This window comes from Octopus bimaculoides, chromosome 21, assembly GCF_046866305.1.
Source record: "Octopus bimaculoides isolate indiv1 chromosome 21, ASM4686630v1, whole genome shotgun sequence".
NCBI classification, from domain to species: Eukaryota; Metazoa; Mollusca; class Cephalopoda; order Octopoda; family Octopodidae; genus Octopus; species Octopus bimaculoides.
This window is the reverse complement of record NC_142948.1, coordinates 585,537-609,849: the sequence shown is the minus strand read 5'-3', so window position 1 is coordinate 609,849 and position 24,313 is coordinate 585,537. Positions and strand designations below refer to the sequence as shown.

The 24,313-nt window shown below is 34.7% G+C and overlaps 1 protein-coding gene across 50 annotated transcripts in view; it reads left to right on the top strand.

The window, feature by feature from the left end:
* The window catches only part of LOC106879088 (voltage-dependent calcium channel type A subunit alpha-1), a 676,127-nt gene that overhangs the window by 308,643 nt on the left and 343,171 nt on the right, over positions 1–24,313 (top strand). Inside the window, exon 1 of one of the 50 annotated variants that reach the window (XM_089338753.1) lies at positions 19,000–19,035. The exons of the other annotated variants lie outside the window; for them this stretch is intronic. The gene's annotated coding sequence lies outside the window, so the exon portion shown is untranslated. Of the gene's footprint in view, positions 1–18,999; positions 19,036–24,313 lie in introns of those variants that run through there. 50 annotated transcript variants of the gene reach the window in all.

The following is a 24,313-nucleotide window of genomic DNA, read 5'->3' as shown; positions in this document are numbered from 1 at the left end:
GCAGAGTGCAGCCAACAGAACCAGTTGGTTATGAAGCGTTTCTTGTTTTCTTAACCACGGAGCCATTTCAACAGACATCACTGAAATGTATAACTTTTAGGTTTACACTGTTCTTCTGTAGAAAATTAATCCGTTGCATTGAACACAGCGAAAGAGATAAATCTGTTTATATTAGTTTACTGGTTTACGGCTAAAGAGATGGCACTTATTCAATAAAAGGATTCCAGGTTTTGCTCGAGGTACTTTCCTCTGTTGACAGATGCATTGTTTAAACAGATTTCTTGTCATCTCACTGGGACTTATAAAGCAGACTTTCTTGATCGGATCTCTTTATATCTCTCTTCTCTTATTTCTATGTCACCTCGTCTTGCACACTTTAACACTGATTTGTCTGTGTTCCGATCTCCTTGTCACCATCGATTACACACGCTGTGTCACTATTTGTTCTTCTACCTTATAACCATCACCCACATTCATTGTGTGCATGTATGTATGTGTGTGTGTGTGTGTGTGTGTGTTTATGCACGTTATTGTAATTTTAAGCTTCAGTTCTGTTTGGGTCAACTTTACCTTTCGTTCATTCGATGCAATTCACAAGCTTTGGTGGATCCAATCAATGATCGTGTGACTAACAATTTCGCTTCGTAGCTGCTACGTTTCTGGTTCAATTTAGCTGCGTGGCACGTTGGTTAAATGTTTTCTTTTATAACTTTGAACGACCGAAACAGTTGTGAATGAGATTTAGCGAACAGAAAATGTGCAGAATTCTAGCGTAGGTATTTAATCCCTTATTCAATTCAACATCATTCCCTGATACCTTGATTCTTTCTCTGGAGCCCCGTCTCCTCTAAGCATCTCGATCAGGTGTCTACTCTGAGGACAATATCCTGTCCTCCTTCGACCTGTACCGGAGGTTGCGCGGAAGGTCATCGATGTTAGGTTTCCGTCTCTGAGCAATTAAACAATGTATCGATACCTTGTAGAGATCATTAAAAAAAATCAAGATTTGAAACATGTTTTTTATGCAAAATGGAATTGTATAACCAATGAAGATGAAAACAACCGATGAATCAATCATTTTGTTCTATTGAATGGTGAAAAGGATAAGTCCCAGGAGTCGATCCTCTGTTGTTGTTTATTCTTCTCTGGCAAGAAAACCAACAACAAATAAATTTATTTAATAAAATATACAAACATAATATTGAAAAGTCTTTTATCTCTCAATCAATGTTTTCTCGAAATCACAAGCGAAAGCTTTGTAGACAGTGCAGACAATAAAGTGTCTCTCTGTCAACTCCCTTTTCTTTTTTTTAATATATTTGTTGGATGTTAGAGTTTCTTTCAAGTTCCATTATTGAATGAAGCATATTTATTCTGAGCTGAGCACAGTATTTCAGACGCTTCTTAAAATTTGAAATTAGTCATGTCAACCGAGTTAAACGTAAGCTGTTTACTAGCTTTTAACTTCTGCTGTCATCTTATCAAACTAGCGTCATTTCACGAGATGACGCCATTTAAATGAGATAAGGCCAACAACGACAGAAAGTTTCCGGAGAATATATTTTAACTGAGATGTTAAGATTCAGCTTAATTGTCTCGCGAAAATATAATTCCACTTAAATTCGGTCTAAAATTAAGTATTTCAGGTTCAAAGATGTTTATTTTTCACAAAAACATGTTGCATAACTTCACGTTAAACTGAAAGAAGTGTGTGTGTACGTATGTATGTATGTAGGTACGTGTTTGTGTCTATATATTGCTTCTGTATTGAAACTTAGCGACTACACGCTTTGCTGAAATATCGATGTCACGTTGTAGAAATATTTATATAAATGTAATGAAACAATTCTGTTTACAACACATTTTTTAAAAAATTGTGGATTATTTCGATCAGCGGATTTCTTATATTGTGCAGTTGAACCATTCTACTATGTGGTCAGTCACCATCACTGACCAGCTTTTACTCAGAAATCAGATCGAATTTCTTTTATTAATTACTTGGTGATATTTATTGATATTATTCCTTGGGAATGAGTATTTGAAATTACGATCATCTCAGTCTCACTGCGAACATCCTTTATCAGTGGTGTGAAGGGAGATTATTACCAGTACTGCTGAAGCTACTACTACTACTGCTATCGGAGTCAATAAAATAAATACCAGTTGAGGACTGAGATCGATTTGATCGACGACATAAGCCATCCTTATGCTAAAATTTGAAATCACTGTTATTTTTATTAAGGTGGTGAGTTGGCAGAACCTTTGGCACGCCAAACGGAAAAAAAGTGATTCCTGATTTAGGCAGTTTAAAGTGGATAAGTAAACGTTCGATATTATCGACGCTAGTATTTTATTCTGTCGACCTCGGAGTCATGAAAGGAGAAGTTGATCGCGTTGAAATTTGAAATATTGGTTGTCATTCTTCTCTCTCTCTCTCATATATGAGAGAGAGTGAGAGACGAATGACCATCAATATTTCAAATTTCACCGTGTATATACTATATATATATATATATATATATATATATATATATGTAAAGTGCATACCTTGATGTGCTCGTACTTTTTTCACCTGAGTCTAGACAAATTGCAACATCAAGAATTCTGCCATTGGTGACATTGATATTGTAAAGAAAGACGTCTGCAAGGAAACATGTGAGTTCTTGTAGAGAAGAAGGACTGGGCAAATCGCATGGTGTTTGGTGTGCAATGTTAGAAACAATGCACGTGATGGAACGAGGGAAATCGACTAAATCAAAAGACTTTACAAGGAGACGAGACGTAACCAATTAAGTTCCGAGGACTATACACTATTATAGCAGCGGCAGAAAAGTTGGAGTGTAATAGGGATTAAATCGTGTCTCTCAATGATTTGTCTCTCTATCAGTCGACTGGTTTGGGTCTGGATGTGGTCTGTGTTGTCTATGTAAGATACAAAGTTATATCTAATTAATCACACATATTTCTCTCCCTGAAATAATTGGCATTGTGCCCAGTCAAAAGTGATCGATATATATCGAGTGTTTTATTTCATCTTACTAAGTATCAAAGCTATATGTAGCACAACATAAAATAACACCTAAGAGCAGATGCTTTATTTTAAATGAGATTAGTTTTACTTTTCTCATCCATGTCAATTGCTTATCATACTAAAGCGAGGTTCTGTCAAAACTCCTACACAAAATCCTCCCTACAGACACAACAGAAATGACAGGCGGTTAAGCGGATTGCTTGGCAACCACCTTTCTTTTCGTGTTCTCTACCACTATGTGGCAGTTTTGAGGGTTTTCTCCTCTAATACCTTATTAGTAAACTTTGTACACGGGAAATGTGTAGAATAATATCGTGTGTTTGTGTCTTGTTCTATATACAAGGGTGTGTGTGTGCATATACACATGAACTGTACAATCGCAGAAGGGTATCTAATAATTGAATCCGGGTAGATTCTTAACACTACCAGAAAAAACTGCAAAATTAATCGTTTATTTATTTTTTTTCGGTTTTAATTCTTGTAGTAAATTTGGTTGGATTTCAAGCAGTGGGGAGGGTGTTACACATGAAAAGGGACAACACATAAAAGAGACAACACTTCTCCTGGGCCCAGAACAAAGAATCCTCAAAGCAATTCTAGATTTTATGATTTTTTAGAATTGTTCGTTAGTATTTACAACCGGATGTTTTGTAATTTAAATAAAACTGGAAGCTTTGCTGCTGCCGGTGGCATTTCTATCTGTTGTTCCCTTTCCTAATCAATAACAGATCTATAAATTCTATTGAAATCAATATACCATTCAATTTGAATGATTCCGGGATTTCATTGTAATCAAAGAGATTTCACGGTAAATGTGTTACAAAAAAAGTGGAAGGCTTGGAGAATTTGTACAAACCCCTTGCAGAAATCCTTTCTAATTGAACTGCACTTCATGAATTTATTGATAAAATCGAAATTAAGAAATCGGTGTTTATGGTAAATCCATTCTCAAGTTGTTGTCAATGTTTAGAAAATGTTCCATCACATAATAGTAAAAAAATTCTATTGAAATTCTGTAGAGGCTTGTTTTTGACACAACGGTTTGTCCATTTTCTTGTACCCAGTTCTGGCTTATTCTTTGTTTTATGGCCAGACAATATTGGAACAACGAAGAATGAACAAATCCGAGTTTTTGACCCAACACTTTTATTATGTTACGCAGAGTAGACCAATAACCTGTAGGAGCTGTTTAATATATTTTATATTTGACATTGTATGGAGTACTCTAACTTGTGTTCAGAAAAACATTACTTTGCGTAAGTATGTGTGGGAAGCGGTGTGGTTTCTGTGAAGGGGATAGAATTACTTGAAAGAAAATTATTTTCTCACACGTTTATAATCCAGCAAGTCACTTGTAGTAACATCCCAAAACATCTGTCACTTAAGTACATCGGATTTCTATAATAATTGTGACTGTGTTAAGTTTATATGTAAATAATTCCGGATAAAACTTTATTTCTAAAAGGCAGACAGCTTGCAGTATTGATTCAATATGTTGCTCTGCTATTTTCATTCTCCGAGGTCCATATTTTGAAAGAAGTTTTATTCTTATGACTCACTGTAAGCACTAATTTGGAATTGATTTCTTTTAGTTTCGTTGCCGTCCTCTCAGACAAACGTCTCTCGTTTAGAAAGGTAATCGGTGTCTCGATGGCGGCAACTGTAGAGTTATTTATGGCTGCACTGCTGACAAAATGACACATCCGATTATACTCGACATGCTGACGTTATGGTGAGGCAGCCTGATCTAGAGTTGTTTTTGTCACAGGGATGTACTTTAATCTGTCCGCTAATCAGATTTCTCAGTTTTAAAATAAATATCTAATTATATCAACAAATGTCTCCTGCTTTCTACACTGATCTCTCTTCTCAAAATATTCTGTTACAATGATATCGATTCCAGTTCTTCAGCTCTCGTTCATGTTTAAAATTGGAATGACGATTTCTGATGAGATCATCTATCACATATTCCTTTCCCCTCGTCGAATGAAATGTCAGTGATAAAGCAAAAAGCTCCATGTTTTTTTTTTTTATCATTATTATTAAAAGCCTCCATTTTATTGGTGTCAACAAATAGAATGAAGTTTGAAACCGGGAAATATTTTTCATAATATACTTTGTTTCTGTCGATGTTTCTAAAGAATACAGCCACATACACTGGTGGAAAGATCGGTTTATGTGTATGTTTTATAATATATATATATATATATATATATATATATATATATATATATATATATATATATATACACTATATATATATATATATATATATATACACTATATATATATATATATATATATATACACTATATATATATATATATATATATACACTATATATATATATATATATATATATACACTATATATATATATATATATATATATATATATATACACTATATATATATATATATATATATATATACACTATATATATATATATATATATATACACTATATATATATATATATATATATATATATATATACACTATATATATATATATATATATATATATATATACACTATATATATATATATATATATATATATATATACACTATATATATATATATATATATATATATATATACACTATATATATATATATATATATACACTATATATATATATATATATATACACTATATATATATATATATATATATACACTATATATATATATATATATATACACTATATATATATATATATATATACACTATATATATATATATATATATACACTATATATATATATATATATATACACTATATATATATATATATATATACACTATATATATATATATATATACACTATATATATATATATATATATACACTATATATATATATATATATATACACTATATATATATATATATATATACACTATATATATATATATATATATATACACTATATATATATATATATATATATACACTATATATATATATATATATACACTATATATATATATATATATATATATACACTATATATATATATATACACTATATATATATATATACACTATATATATATATATATACACTATATATATATATATATACATATGTGTAATGTCAATGTGAATACCCGTCAGAGTGTAAGTATCTTGAGAGAAAAGCTGAACATTAGAAGCATCAGTTGTGGCGTGCAAGAGAGACGATTGCGCTGGTATGGACATGTGGTGAGAATGGAGGAGGATAGCTGCGTGAAAAAGTGCCACACCCTAACAGTTGAGGGAACCCGTGGAAGAGGTAGGCCCAGGAAGACCTGGGCTGAGGTGGTGAGGCAAGACCTTCGTACATTGGGCCTCACCGAGGCGATGACTACGGACCGAGACCTTTGGAAATGGGCTGTGCGTGAGAAGACCCGGCAAGCCAAGTAAGATCGTTGCCAGTGCCCCTGGACTGGTTCTTGTGCGGGTGGCACATGAGATGCACCATTTTGAGCGTGGCCGTTGCCAGTACCGCCTGACTGGCTCCTGTAGGATTTTCGAGCGAGATCGTTGCCAGTGCCCCTGGACTGGCTTGTGCGGGTGGCACATAAAAGACACCATTTCGAGCGTGGCCGTTTTCGTGCGGGTGACACGTAAAAGCACCCACTACACTCTCTGAGTGGTTGGCGTTAGGAAGGGCATCCAGCTGTAGAAACTCTGCCAAATCAGACTGGAGCCTGGTGTTGCCATCCGGTTTCACCAGTCCTCAGTCAAATCGTCCAACCCATGCTAGCATGGAAAGCGGACGTTAAACGATGATGATGATGATGATGATACACTATATATATATATATATATATATATATATATATATGTGTGTGTGTGTGTGTGTGTGTGTGTGTGTGTGTGTGTGTGTGTGATGGGCATCCAGTATAATTCCAATCTACCATGTTATACACTCAAGGAATTAGTTAACTTAGTGTTCTAAACGGTTCCACCCATCGGTGGTTATTCAAATCTTCTGTCATAGATTTATTAAAATGAGTTAACGACAGAATATATATTCCATTATTCTCCTATCCTATTATTATCCAATGAATAACAACACAAAGTAATGAACAAGCTTAACGAATTAATTCGTCAAGGTCTTATGGTTTAATAAAGAAAATCAGTTACAAGCGAATACATGAACCAAAATTATTATAAAGACATAAAAATCCCTAATCAGCAATTAAAAATTCGTAATTCTTATTGATTCATGATATAAAAAGCTCATTTACAAACCACCCCGTTTTTACAAAATCTCTCAGTTTTCCACAATTTAAATCCAAATAGTTATTATTGGTGACTTTTATTTTCATGTTTTAGTTTTAATTTTTAAAACGTTAATTTTATAAAATTATAAAACATTTTTCAATTCAATGAGAAACTGTTTCCTTATTTCTTAAATTTTATGAATTTAAATTTCAAATTTTTGCCTCATGTGAAATTCTGGTACCTTTTATCGAAAATGGTTTTTAATTCAGGCAAAAAGTCATTAATTTCAAATAGAGACGGATTAATCAGTTACGTCAACTCCAACGCTTGGCTGTTTCTTTGTTTTATCGAGCCCCACCAAGGTAGCAGTTAAAGTTTCGACAGGATTTGAACTAAGGATGTAAAGCATCGGAAGAAATATGATAAAGCCTTTTCCTCTACGCTCTACCGATTCCACGAACACTGAGATTCTGTTGGAATTGTTGAACGGAATCTGAATAGCTGCAGTGTTTTGTGGTACAGCCATAGTATATACATCAGTCGTAGAAGTAGTGGGGGATCCTGATCAGTCATCATGTAGAAAATCTCTGGTCGAATGTGCTCTATCCATGTTATCTATATACATGTGAGTGTGTGTGTATACGTCAAACACTAATCGAACGCCGAACCAGTGTGGCAGCCTCTACGTGGTTACTTGTTTTGCTAGAAATAACTTGTCAATGCACCTCTAACATCATACGTACTGAAAAATAAAATAATGGGCAGTGATCCTTGATACATTATGTATGAAACCCCAAACGACGAGAACGTCACGGCTGGAGTGCGTTCTTTTGCTTTGGAACAACCATCAACAACTGTGAATGAAATTATGCTTGTCTTATCTTTTTTTTTATATAAAAAAAAACGTGATTAATTTGATGTGAAAGTCTCTCAGTGCCAATCAGATGTAAAATGACATTTTTAGCCAAACAGGACAACACAGGTCAATGCATTTTCTTCAACACTCATACTTTAATTAATTAATTAATTAGTTGCAATTTCGGAAATCTAATCCATTAGTTATATTGATTTTTTATATTTTTATCTTAGATAATTAACGTTGTAATGAAATAGTCTGACATTACATATTTTCAAAAATTAGAATTAGAAATCTTTAATGTTTTAAAATATCATTTATCGATCGATTTATAAAAATAGATCGTTGATATAGATCTCAGTCAGTTTTTCAAAGGTTAAGAGGTCGAAGCAGATGTCATCATTTGGATAGAGTGCTAAACCATCATAAATTTTTGCGTGAAATTATTTCAATATACATACATACAACACACATTGAAGACGGGTAACCACCCCGAAACTCGCGTCTGTGTGTATCACGTAAGGCTAGAAATGGGAGCGATGACCCTCCCTTGCAAATACTAATCGGACACAGACTGTGTGTCGCTGGACAGCTGGAAGAGATATCTTCCTGGGGCTAAAAACAACAGTAGCACCGTCCTGTATAGGATCACCACCATGTGGTAACCAGAAATGGGAGCAGTAGTCCAGGCGGCTGAGAACAAAGGTTCTCCACGGGGTCTCTTGTCTTGAAGGACCTCAGTATCCATCCTGCCAGTTGTCTTCACTTTGCTGCCATCTTGCTAATGTGCATATAAAATGATGCGTCATTGCACATACTGATCCCCAAGTCTTTCACTGCCTGTCACTCTGGGATTGTAGTGCCTTCGGGTCCTGTAAATGTAGATTGGACCGTATTCGTGACTTGACAGTGCAGTGCTTGAAATTTTCCAGCATCAAACTGCATGTTGTTTAGTTCGGCCCACTTGTATATCAAATTCAGGTCCCGCTGTAAGCTTGTGGCATACATAACCTTGGCTATTTATAGACTGTGATGATTTTGTATCATCGGCATAGCTAGTGACGGTGGTTGTCCGAGTGACCGTGAGCATGTCTAAGAGGGCTATTATGAACAGTAATGGCTCCATAACAGCTCTCTAGGGGACACCGCTTTGGATTTGATTTACCTCAGAAAGGGTACCATTGCCTGACTAATATATATATATATATATAAAGACAGAATCTCTACACAAGAAAGAATCAACAAGGAGTATCTTTTTATAGAGAAATTCCAAACGCTTCTTAACATACAAACTCCTCGGTGACCATATTCCCTTCTCTCGCCTACCCATTGAAATACATATAAATTTACTTCTTGTTTCTCTAAGAACAGACATAAACTTCCTGTTGACAAAGAGTCCAGAACTCCAACTAAAGAGTACAAAACCCACAGAATTGTCTTCCCTTACACACACTTCCTGTTTTGACACCACACTTCCTGTTTAACACATAAACTCTCAGCCTTTTTTAAACACAGCACCATTCATAATTCCATGCATCCTAATCTATCTAACAATTATCTACATGGATTACCATTGAACTTTAAAAACACAAAGACTATATAATGTAATGGTATATTTATTTTTAAAATATTTTTTATATTTTTGTAAAAAACATTATTTTCATTTTCCCTCTTCTTGAAAATTTGCCATGCAATGAAAGCCGGTTAGAAATCCTTTTTAATTCTCCTTATGCACACCTATATTAAAATATGCTTTCAGTTTAGTATTCTGCCTTATTATATATATAATATTTCGCATCAAGGCAAGTCATGAAAGTTGCATAAAAGTTTAATGACAAAAAAACTCCAAGTAACAAGGAAATGAACTTTGTGAGTGAGAGTGAAATACTGGTGTAATGTCTATGCGGATGAGTTTCAGATTTAATAAATATTCCTTTAGTTCGGCCATGGAAAACTACACAGTTATTACGTTAGTAATTTCAATGAAACGCTGAGGAGATTGGAACTGCTATTCTCGTCTTTTCCCGCAAGGAATACCAAGATTCAACAAATGGGACACTCACGTAACTTTAATCAATACTTAATCCCATTAAATACATATTTCAAAAATTTCCTCTCTTTAAACAATTAATGGATTTCATTCAACATTATTTATTTTTATGTTTTACCTTTTTTGTACCTGATTTTATTCTTCATGTTTTTAGTTGTCAGCCTCTCTGTCTGCTTTGCTATTTATCTTAGTACTTCTCTCTCTTCATCCTCTGTTCCCTCTCTCTCTCTCCCTATATATATATATATATATATATATATATATATATATATATATACGTATATATATGCTTGCTTATCGCCAGCTTTTTATCTGTATTTTGTTTTTCTTAGATACAGTTCGTATCTCTTTATTTCTCTTTCTCTCTCTGGCTCACATATACATACATACGTCTATTAATGTGTCTTTTGCGTGTGTCTATAGGTAGAGTATATACACACACACACACACACATATGTATGTATGTATTTATATATATATATATATATATATATATATATATATATATATATATATATATATATATTTAAATGTATGTGTAGTGTGTGTGTGACTGAGTGTGTTGTGTATGTATCTCTAAATATATGCAGATTGATAGATGCAAATATGCACAAACACACACACACACACACACACACACACACACACACACACACACACACACACACACACACACACACACACACACACACACACACACACACACACACACACACACACACACACACACACACACACACACACACACACACACACACACACACACACACACACACACACACACACACACACACACACACACACACACACACACACACACACACACACACACACATACATATATATATATATAAAAAGTAGCGAGTTTTGCGGGGCTATTTTGTCGCAGTTCCGTAAATAGGAATAGCATCAAAACAGTCTGGTTATATATTTAAACATCGCCGTTTTACAACTGCCCAGTGCAGCTCTATTTTGTTCGACTCCAGAATAACTCCAGCAGAAGCTATTACATGCAAGTTACCAAAATAAAGAACTAAGCTAACTCTCTCCTGAATCACAACCCACAATGGACTCACTAAATTTATACTAAAATCTAATAACTTGATGTTACAAACCAAATCATTGACCCACAAACACCTGACAGCTTGTTTATACGTTGCGGCCTTTATAATGACTGTCTATAACGTACGGACGCTTATCTAAACACTAGCCAATTATTTTTGTGGTAGCTTTTCTATTTTATGTATATATATACATATATATATATATATATACACACACACATATAACTGTAATTATTGTCTATTCAAAACAGTCCATCAGTTTTGAATATATATATATTCCGTTAGGAACTTGGTAGAGTACAGTGTAAAGCTCGTCCACCTTTAGACTTACCCAGTAGTATCGGTAGTAGTATTATATACATATTCTTCCAAGTTTAAATTTGGGTATTCGTCTTGTGTGGATATAAAATTGAAGAAGTTGGAGTCAAAAAAATGTACAACCGTACTCCTTCTTCTTGACTCCCATTTCTTCAATTGTATATATATATATATATATATATATATATATTCTTTGTTCCATTATTGATCTTAGGTTGTCCATACAAACAATTATTATTTGATCCCAGTACAGCTCTTTTTCACAAATCAGATTCATTCAGAATAAAATAGTTACTGAAACTAAAAACAATTTTATCGCTCATAAAGAACAAAAATTCGCATTTCTCCATTTGAATAATTAATTCTAATGAATTCATTTGTTTTCGATGTCACAAAACTCACTTTTGATAGGATTTAGTTGACCAACTCGGTTCTTTATCCACTTCTATATCTTTTTCCAAATCGCTAATAACACTGGTCTTCTGAGTTTTCTAATTGCAAAATCTAAATGCATTATCGGTTTTACTGCTTTCACATCAGATGGGTTTTTGTCAGGAATGCTAACTAAAATATTATTTATAATAGAAATAGGGAAAAACACAGTAAGCGCATTTTTTTTTATTCAGAAATGTGATTCATTGATATTGCTGTAAATAATAATTGATGGGTTTCGTTTCAAATCCTCCCAAGTAGTCGACATATTGCGTTCAATGTTCCTCTTAATATCCTTAATATTCATTCATAGCAGTCGATAAATGAATGTACATTCGCTTCACATTTTAGGTTCCAATATTGCACGAAGCGGCCTGGTAAAGGAACACCATTTACCCCCCCCCCACACACACACACACAAGTTGCGTTACTGAAGGTTGACTTCTTTCTCTTGTATTCTTACAAACACACACACACACACACACACACACACACACACACACACATATATATACATACTTTGTTACTTCTCTGGTCCCCACGTTTTCCTGCTGACAGAGATCTACACTCTTCAACCAGAATTCAAAATACAAATGACACCACGCCATTAAGGTGTGTGTGTGTGTGTGTGTGTTTGTGTTTGTTTGGTAATGTTTTTGTCGCTCAATTATTCAAGTTGAAGTGTCGTGGTTACATTCAGAATTTGTGATAAACCATACAATCAACAAATGAGTGATGCCATTTTATCTTCGAAGTATCGGGAAACATGTCTTATCTCATCCAGTTGGGAATGATTTATATGATTCTCCCCAAAACATCGATATGCATGTATGTATGTTTGTATACACGCTGTAAATATTGTTATAAATTATAAATATAGTCATGGGAATAAACCACAACACTTCTGTTCTTATCTCCCCAGAAACTGATATCTTATTCAAGAAAACGGAGAGCTAGAATCGATTCTTTATTCTTTGTTTCCGTTCTGTGTTGTACGGCACATTTGTCCCTACTGGGACGCTTCCAGTAACATCAGTTTTCTATGACCGCCGCCCCCCATCCTTCAACACTTTTCCATATCTGTAGAAAAGGATGCATGTCATTTCGAACGTTCCTTTTCAGGGTTTAACGCATTCAATTCTAAAACAGTGAGACAGACAACAGAGATGATTATCTTTATGAAATTATATAATGTTTTTTATAATTTTACAACCTCTGCCATATTTAATTTCTGCAACAATGCAAGGCTAACATATGTCTTCTACTTTGTATCTAGATTTTACAACTGAATCCAAAATTAATAAATCTTTCTCCGATAATTAACTGATTTTTTAAGCTTTTGAATTTTTCAGAACTGAAAGATTATCCCATGTCACCCATGCTACAATATGCAACATTTGTCAATAAAATAGTCACATCCTCCTTGTCATAGAAACCAAACCGATGAGAACATTAACCTTTCTTTCTAACAAATAAATTTGCGTAACTGAAGGTTGACTTCTTTCTCTTGTATTCTTACAACTGTGGTTTCTTCTATAACAAACCAGTAACGGAGAGTGTATTTGGTTGTTCCACCCTGATAGGTTTAGCAATTAAATTTCCTGAAATCATATCCAGCCCTTCTGCGTGTAAAGTTAACAAACGTGTTCAAAGTAGGTACTCTTTGTTTTCTTTCATTATGTTTAATTCCAACTGCCTCAGGTATTCCCAGGTATTTATATCTGGATTCAGGTCCAATCGCCTTCATCATTTCACCACTTGGCATACATATTGCCTTTTGTCCTTTCAAGCTTTCCTCGTCTCATCACCATCATAACACATTTTGAAAGTCAAAACACCATCGTGATATCATCTGAGAAAATCTTACACAGACCGGACTACGCTGTCCAGTTCTGCCCCTCTTTTGTAAGTCATCCATGAATAGCGGGTAGTTAAGATTTCCATTATCACTTCCCAGGCCATACCCCAATTTTGTCTTTTGCAGTATTTCAATCAAGGCGATCATTCCCAGCGCAAATATTGGTGGAGAGATACTGTCCAGCTGGAAGATTCCTCTCCTTATTTTCACTTCCCCTAATCCTAGATTCTCTGCCGTCAATTCAGTTGTCCAACATTTCATTCTATTCCATATAAGACATCTCTTATATTCTGTTACTCCAAACATTTCCATAGTTTTTGCTATCCAAGAGCATGACATCATGTCTTGTGCTTTACGATGATCAATCCACACCATACTCAGATTTGTATGTCTTCTCTTGCAATTTGTGTTGATTACTTTTTCAATTAACATCTGATGTTTCGTTCTGCGGCTTCTCTTTCAACACTCTTGCTGTGTAGCAGTCCACTTTTTAAATACTACTACTACTACTACTACTACTACTACTACTACTACTACTAATTATTATTATTATTATTATTATTATCATTATTATTATTATTATTATTATTATTATTATTATTATATGCTTGAAAAGGTAAATCTACTTTTGAATCTCTTCAATCGTATGACCTGTTAAATTTTCCTATGAAACACCATGAACACAAAGGTAGCGATAGTTCTTAACCAATCAAACCAATGAGATAATAGCAACCAGATAGCAATCAATGGATGATTTGCTAGTTTCTAACCAACGAGATGACAGATTCCAACATGAAAGTCCCGATATAGAAACACAGATAAAGCTTTAAGGATTTCTCATCTGGTTTTCTACGTTTTTTAGGTTTCTCAATTCTCCTCATCAAAAGTCTGATTTGCAGTTGTAGGCCGAATGGCGTGGGTTTGCTTATTGGTTAAGGGTTAGGGTTAGGGTTAGGGTTATCGAAGGAAATAAGTGTATTGAAGAGAGGGAGCATGGCTGATGAGGAAAAAGCAAAGGATGAAGGGAGAGATCACGGTTGAGATGAATGTGATAACGATAAGGATTATAATTATCATTTTGATAATTATGCTTTTGAGAAGGATGAAAATTAGTATTGTAATTATGGTAATGGAGATGATGATGGTGGAGGTGGTGGTGGCGATAAAGAAGATGATGGCAGAAGTGGTGAAGGTGACGATGAATATAATAATGAGGGTGGTGGTGGTGGTGGTGATGATAATGATGGTGATGAGGATGGTAGGTGAGGTGGTGGTGGTGGTGGTGGTGGTGGGATAGCAATGATGATGCTAATGGTGGTGGTTATGATGTGGTCTGCACCACCATCCACATAAAAACGGATATTTTCATAAAGATAATGAGAAACTGTGAAAAAGTGTTGGCTTAATGGAATAACAATATCGAGATTGAGAAGATAACGTTGGAGAAATACTCTGCGAATATATTTACGTATTTATATATACAAATATATACAAAAGCCATATGTATTTCTTTACAGATGCACATATATATATATACATACATACATACACACGCACACATATGCGTTTTGTGTGTGTATATTGTCTACATCGAATAAGAGAAAATTTACTCAATACAGTGCAGAGAAAAATTGTTTGTTTTGTTTTTTTGGCTTCTGACAAATAACCGATTATATATATATATATATATATATATATATATATATACACGTACAGTAGAATGGTGGTGTGAGATCTGAATGTGTTTTCCTATAGATGGTAGGGTTTTTTTTCTTATAGGTATTTACAACAGAACAAGTAAATAGTATTTAGTTATTTCGTTCGGTTCCCATCTTTTCTCTCTTTTCCTGCGGCAACATGTCAGTACTTAAGAAATCGGAACTTACCTCGGCTCACACGCACAATATCCCTTTCCCCAATGCAAAGGCTTTCACTCTCTTCCAGTTTCATTTGTTTCCTTCTCTCACTCTCTCTCTCTCCCTCTTAATATATATATATATATATATATATATATATATATATATATATATATATGTGTTGTTGTTGTTGTTGTATGTGTGTTGTTGTTGTTGTTGTTGTATGTGCTGTTGTCAATGTTGCTACTGCTGTCGCTTGCAGCAAGTTTAAACTAGGACAAGTATCTCAAGTCGATTGTAATCTCCTGCTAGAAAGCCATTACTTACCATTCTCCATTGGTTCCTTGGACTTGTTTATTTTACATTTAGACCCATTGTTTACATCCACAGAGTTTTGAGCACTCATGCAAACACACACGCACACTTATACACACACTTACGCACATATATACCTGTGAGTATGTATGTGTGTATATATATATATATATATATATATATATATATATATATATATATATATATCCATCTGTCTACCTGTCTGTCAATCTATCGTTTTATCTGTCTGTCTATACATCCATCTATCTATCTTTATGTATACATGTATTTGATTATTTTTAATTGTCAGGAAGTTACAACAGCGACTCAAATGCCGAGAGTTTCGTTGAAGGCGCATCTGAAAGTGACGTACCAAACACGAAATATTCGCCCTTTCAGTCACTGTTGCAACATCCTGCGATCATTCTGGGATATCGCCTTAAAGACTTTTAGTCGAACTAATCGACCTCAAGACATTTTTTGAAACCCGGTACTTATTTTATCGAGCGCTTTTGCTGAACCGTTAAGTTACGGAGATGTTAACACAACAACTCCAGTTGTCAAGCGGTAGTGGGAAAGAAATACACACAGACACACACACATACATATATGACGGGCTTGTTTTCGGTTTCCGTCTACTATATCCACTGTACAAAACTTTTGTAGACTTTTGATCAAGGTCCCATGCAGTGGGACTGAATCCGGTACCATATGGTTGAGAAGTAAACTTCTTACCACATAGCCACACCAGCTCAGTTGTACATAAGTCCCCCCCCCCCAAATCAGACTAAAACTCTTTTGAGCTGCAATATTTTATGGAATCGTTGGTTAGGGTTAGGGTTAGGGTTAGAAACTAACCGTTGGTTTCAAGTCTGTTATTACCCTTAGTAATATGATAGTCGATTCATCAGACCCGTTGGCTGGAGATGATGCATGACCTCTTTACTAATGGAGATAAGAATCTAATTCTATGTCCGTAAAGATAGCATCTTTCGTGGTTATGTAAATCCACAAAGCGGGGCAACTATAAAAGACAAACCGCGACGTGGCCTACTGCGATGCATTCTGCGACCGGGAAGCGTAAAGAATCGGCCAGTTTGTTATCTTCTTTAATATAGAGGTTATGTGCTTCCGGCAAGCGGGTCTGGTGAAGTGTCTGTTTTGCTAAGAACAGTTAATGGCATGAAACCAATGGTGACTTTCTGGCCAGTCACAACCAACAACTACATAAAATATACATATTTCCCTGGCATCATCAGCAAATTAAAAACTGTCAAATTATTTTACTTTGTTTTTTTTTTTATGTACAACGATATTGCTAAGATGTTTCTGGTTGCATGGAGGACAAGTTTCTTTTATCAATCATAATACATAATAATGTCCATTTACTCGAAACGTTGTCTAGCTAACCTGAAACTTGTATTTATTTTCTTTGCAAGGAAACATCCGTGGCATTGCATAATCCGGCTCGGTTCTATTCAATTGTCCGTAATATTGTTATTTATCGAAAAGTTAACATTTCAGTTACAAACGAAAAAACTATTTTATTAAATATTTCAATAAATCGAGTTAAATCTACTTCCGGAAACATTATCAGTTTGATTTCCGAAAGCATAGACTAAGTGTTTTAAAATACACGTGCTGAGACATGCGCAAAGAGACTTCTCTTGGTAACTCACGTGAAGCAATAAAATCTGTTTATCCGTTTGCTAATGAAAGGAAATCAGATTATATCGTAAACATATTTCGCTGTATGTACATTAATTTGTTCAATATGGCGGATAAATTGCCTGCAGGATTTGAAGCTGAACCAATTCATCCCCCCTTTATCAATTGACACATCAACCATTGATGTTTAAACGTTGCTGCTCGCTCGACAAGAGATTTGCTGTCGATAAAATTCTGCCCTTCGCTAAAATTATTTGAGGATGATTTCACAAAATACACATCACGAACTCCCAGACTTTTCACAGATGACATGTTCCATGCTAAACCTTTTAGACCCACCGACTGAAACCCTGTTTGTTGCGTAATTTAATGAATTTTTCGAGTCTATTTTGGTGAAGGGTCGAACAATTGATTCTCTCAAACAATAAAATCAATACATTTAACTGACAGATTATTTTATTGACAACAACAGGATGAAAGGCAAAGTTGACTGGATTTGAAATCAGAACATGAAAAACCGGAATAAAACAGCAAACCATTTGGCCTGAAGTTCTGACGATTTAGCCAAGCCATTGCTGTTAATACATAAAATATAAACCGAATTTCGTTTAAACTAATTTATTTAGCCTCACTGTGAATCAGATACTGGGTTTTCCCTCTGTATCGACGATGAGCATTTAGTTATTAGATGAGCTGAATGCCCTATCTTTTTTTTTAATGGAAGTGGTTGAATACTCCACAGAAACGAGAAAACATAATGTAATTCTATGACCGAAAGTGGCAAGGCTGGACCATTGTGTTACAGCTACAATTCTCGTGGGGAAACAGATCGACAAACAGGAGAAAGAAGTAAAATAAACTGCTCAATAAATATAAGTCCATAAGAGATATTATCTCAGCACAAATTCGACACTAAGTGACCTATCAAAGGTAGCCGTACATTAACGTGCGCACGCGCGCGCACACAAAGAAACGTAATGGAATCTATTTTTATCCTTCAAAATACCTTCTGAGTAAACTAAAATTAGACACGATATACATGTGTAACACTCTGTGTCGGTTTTAAATATTTTCTCTTTGTTTATATATATATATATATATATATATATATATATATATACATACACACACATACATACACACACATACACGTGTGTGTGTGTGTGTGTGTGACTTGTATTTATCTTATTGTTATTTTCAAGGAACCAATATGTCTGAATCAGTCTTCTTTTATTCCAAAATGTTCAAACGTCCATGACATTATGTTTTCTTCAACGAACTAATGTAATTTTTTACTGTTTGTTTCTAATTTTAGGTGAGTTTCTACTTCTGTGACATATCTTCAAGTTGACTGAGAAATTTTACAACGAACGGTATTGTAAAGTAACATTTTTATATACAGTGTGTTTGTCGTCGTTTTAATACGCATTACACTTAAAATATTGTGTCTTTCAGTTTATGGATTAATGGGAAATATTCTCTGTAATTGTGTTACGGAGCGCAGTCTTCAATCGCTACCCGGCCATGTGACTTTATTGTAAGCCATCAGCTGGAATTTATATAGAGCTCTAGGCATACATGTGTGCTTGTATGGTGTTTCTACATATGTGTGTGTTTAATTTCTTAAATATTTGATCTGAACAGGTCAGTGGAACACATTTTATGTTAGTCTAATTTAATTTTCTCAACACAGAACAAGATAAATTATGTACACCCAAGATCTCTAAAAGTAGGTCAAAAGTAATTTTTTTGTAAAACCGATTTCGTTGTAATGGAATCGTGTTAGTGTTGTCACTTCTAGAATCTGTTTATTCAGATTCCAGAGACACTATTGCAGGAAGGCGAGGTAGAAAAACACTCTTTTGCTTACCAGTTTGTAAAATACATCGAAGTGGGAATGTTGGAGAAAGGGATGTAAAGAGAGTTGTTTGCCCTTAAATATTATAACTTGAATCACCCCGTATGGTCAACCGTTTAAGAAGTTGGACTTCGGGTTCAGTTCCTGGGCCTGGAGGTGCGTCGTGTCCTTCAGCCAAGCACATCACTTCACGTTCCTCCAGGCTATTCAGCTAGCAGTGTTATACCAGTTAAAAACTGGTGTCGTTAATTCTGCCTCATCTGTCACATCCTCTGTGCATTATTCTCACCTGTGTCAGACATCGATGAAAGATAGAGTTGTGTCTGTGCATAATACAACACACTGAAACCATAGGGTGCCCCAGTATGGTCACAATCTAATGACTTAAATCTGTAACAGACTAAAGTTATAATTTATAAAAGCTCTAACATTTTGTGTTGTCAACGTGATCACTTTGATCGATTTTTCATCAATATTAGTGAACTTTCTCTAATTGTCTCAATATCAACATCAATTTGTAAACGCTATGCACCTCCCCCACCGCTCACATTACTTCAGATCAACCTGATCCAAAGTGATCGATATCAAATGTCTTTGTTTCAGAAAACATTTAGAATTTATTACTGACAAAATGGGAAAGTTTCATTAGTGGTGAATCAATCTCGTAAAGCTTAATTAATTACCTATCTCAAACGACCGGTAATTAATACTAAAATTCTGATGCTTTACGTTTTCATTTCCTTTAACGGCAAATTCTTCCTTAAATAAGACAGTATCGATTCTTTCTCACTATTTCCTAGGGTTTTGTTTCCACCTTTGACTCAGTATTACGAAACTTATTCTAAGATTTTGGGGTGAATTTCACTTCGGTAGAGACCAATGTTTCCTACTAGGAGCGTGAAAACGAGAAAAAGAGATTATTTTTCATTATTTCCTCCCTGTTTTAAATGTGTTCAAACAATTTAATGCAAGACCTCCGTTCTGGATTCTGGCATTAACTACTGAGGCAACTGATTGAATCTGATAATTTGGACAGAGTTCAAACATTAATTAATCGATCAGAATTCACTTAGTTTACAATAAAAATATCGAGCGCTGACTGACAATTCCACTGTGCAGTCGTCACATGCAAATAAACGAATTCGGCCATGATATAGTTAAAAGCATTCGATAAATGATTAAAAGCGTTGAGTAAACCTGACGTGTGAGTGTTTGCCTTCGTGCCAACACATGTTACCTCGAATCGCTAATTACGGTGCTTCTGTCGCGGTGTTTACCTATCACGCAGGAAGCCTGTATAAACTACAGCTGTGTGACAGCAGTTCTCACAACAAAATAAATCAATTTGATCAAACTGATATCTATACCACTTTAAACATTCTGATAACCATTTTATTTTATTGAAGGTATTTGAAAAGTTCTTTAGATCTGTTGTTAAAGTGTCTAAGTTAAAAGAAAGATCTGCAATAAACTAATATGTCTAAAGAGTTTGTGTCAGAAACGTAACATGTCTTCTTGGAGAAATGTGAGCAGTGGCACTTATTTCTTTAACTAGCTGGAGCTTTAGGTAGTTACTTCTCTCACTCCCAACCGTATTGGTAACCCAGATCTATTTATCTGTTGTAACAAATCATATTTTATTATTTTATTGGTTTAAGTCTCTCGTCTGTGACCATGCTGGAGCTGCATCTTCGAGGGTTTAACCAATCATGTCAACCCTACTAAGTATCACAGCTAGGTACCTTGAAAACACCACCAGTTATCACGCACCACACATACACATACTCACACATACACACACACACACATACACACGTACATGTGTTCTGACAGACAGACAGACAGACAGACAGGTAGGTGGGTGGTAGACCTATAAACTCATAATAAACGTTTCTTTGCCAAATAATTTGACATTAACATTCTCTATGTAAAGAAACTTCAGAATTCCTCCCACAAGAAAACAATAGTATTAATTATAGCTCCGTCTTAGATAGTCTATACCTCGTAATATAATAATTATCCTGTGATACAGGGATGCCGAAGCTCCCTCTTATATATTCTGTACCTCGTGGCTTCCTTTCACTTATCTGCATCTCAGTTTTAAAATTACCAATTTGTTCAATCGAAGGTAATGAAATATGGCTCCTGTCTCAAGGATTTATATACTTACAAGACTTTGATATGTAAAATTCCATGCTTAGAACTCGATATATCTTCTCGTCCCTATTAAAATCGTTTCAGATTATACATCGCTGATAACGCCTAACCAGCCCGAAACATGTCTTGGGTCGTCATTTTTTTACTTCTAAACATCAGGCTCGCTTCCCACTGCATTCCCACTGCATGTTCACATTCTATTTTTAATTATTCCTAAAATATTCATCACTGAGTAATCTTTTCGCCTTTTCTTGCCCGTAACGAATCATTAAATTGAGAAGTTCCTCTCTTCTAGAGTAATTATCAATTTCAATTAACTTTTGCCTAACCTTTGACATTTAACATTATATTTAGTGGTATTTTACTTTAGCGTTTTCGGACAATCAGTGTATTTGTCATTGTATATTACTACAGGTGAACTATAGCGTCGTTGGCTTTCGGGTTTCAGATAGATGCGGGACAATTCCGGACTTTCAATTCTATGCATAACAAATATCTCAAGGGATAGCCTTCCTAAAGCACCACTTCTTGGTTTCGTAGCCGCTATAAATCTGTGAAATATGCGCACATATACACACATAAATACATACACACACACACACACACACACACGATGATTTTTTTCCCTTGTCGTTGCCGTCTAATTTCTCTGTTCAGGCTACAACTAAAGACACTTACCCTTGGGGCTCCTTGCCAGGACCGAATCGATTGCATTTCAGACTTCTCGGCCCACATGTTGTCCCTGCACTGTTTGCCATTCCATAAAAAATGTTCAATATTCAAAGATATTTGATTTAGATTTCTAGTGAAGTATTGCGTTCTTTATCTGAATAGCAAGTTTTATTTTTATTACTAAGTCAAAGGAGGAAAAGCTGCACCTGTGATATATTTTATAGGTAAGACAAAGGGGGAAGTAACCCTCACTTCGGGGCCCTGGTCTAAGTGCTTGCAACTGTGTATACTAAATGCTCACCCGGGCCAGGCGATGTCGTTAGTTCTATTTACTCGAGATAAAAGTAATGTTCCCTCCCTACAACCTGATTGGACTCCACCAGGTTTCCCCGTTCACCGAACTTCATTCACATGGCTTGGGTCAATCTGAAGTTATGCTTGAAAACACTTGATCAGTTGCTGTGCACCGAGATCGAACTAACACAACCATGTTTTCACCCTCCTCTCTTATAATTAGACAGCAGCCGTCGCTAGCAATTAAGGACGACTCGGCATCAATAGCCAGTAACTATCGTACTTCCTCTGAAGGATGCAGGTCGTTTTATCCACCCTTCTAAATTTTGATTGCATGAGCGAGAAAGAGTGCTGAGCTTGTAGTTGGAAATTACTTTATAACGAAGACAATAAAAAATTGAAAAGTAAAGTTGTCTTTGTGGAATTTGAACTCAAAGCACAGAGATCCACTACTGATACCACAATACAGTCAATCTGATGCTCTAGCGACTTTATTATGTTTTGTTTTAATGACGTCTTTATTTTTTTAGTTGTGCATGTTTAAAAGATTGTCAGTCCTTGATCAAGTGGTGTTCATTGCTACTTCACATTATCTGCGAGGACATTAAATATAAATAGCATAAAAGCAGCAAATATGGATTATTTTAACAGCAAGCTACAGAAATTGATAATCAAAACACTAAAGGAAAAGAACTGTCTTCTAATAAAATATTCTAAATCTTCTAAAATATTTGATTAATTTATTTACCAATTAAAAAAAAAAAGAATTCTCTCCTGAAATAGTAATTTATCACACATGGAGCGAATATAATTAAAATTTAATTTTGTTACTTCATAAAATGAATATTATTCATCGTTTATATTTGAAATAAAGTATATTTTAGAAAAAAAAATAACTTGAAAATAAATTAATATAAAACAAACAAGTACATACATAAAATCACTGAATCATTTTTCGCACCTTCTTGAAAATGATTCCACCTTTAAAAAAAAGGAAAGAAATAGAATACAAATTTACATTTGAAATACGGGAATATTTCATCAAATAAGTGGTATAAAATGTGAAATGTATGGAATATGGTTCTAAAGAATGGTATGAATAGGAACTGGAGATTGTGGAAGCCAACTGATTTGACTGCAAGACGTGACGTGGTGTTTGCACAGTTGATTGACGTTAATTTCGTTGCCGAAGATTTCATTCTGATCAAGTCTTGACGTTTATCTCCAACTTTCTGAACTGCTTAATGTCATCAGCTCTAATTGCGATTCTATTTCAACAGAAAATTAAAGTAATAGTTTCGAAAATTTCGAAGAATATGCTTTGTTACTAATGTAATTTGGTGTAATTAAATAATCGAAAGTTACTAGAACTAGAGCCAAATAACGCTAAGACTATCGAAGTTTCAGCTCCAAGAAATTGAAGCTAGATTTAATAATAATAATAATAATAATTATAAATTTTGTCACAAGGGCAGCAATTTTGAAGGAGGGGATGTGTCGGTTACATCGACCCCAGTGTTTCACTGGTACTTATTTTATTGACATCGAAAGGATGAAAGGCAAAGTCGATGTCGGCGAAATTTGAACTCAGAACGTAGCGGCAGACGAAATTCCAATAAACATTTCGTCCGGCGTGCTAACGATTCTGCCAGCTCGCCTCCTCAATAATA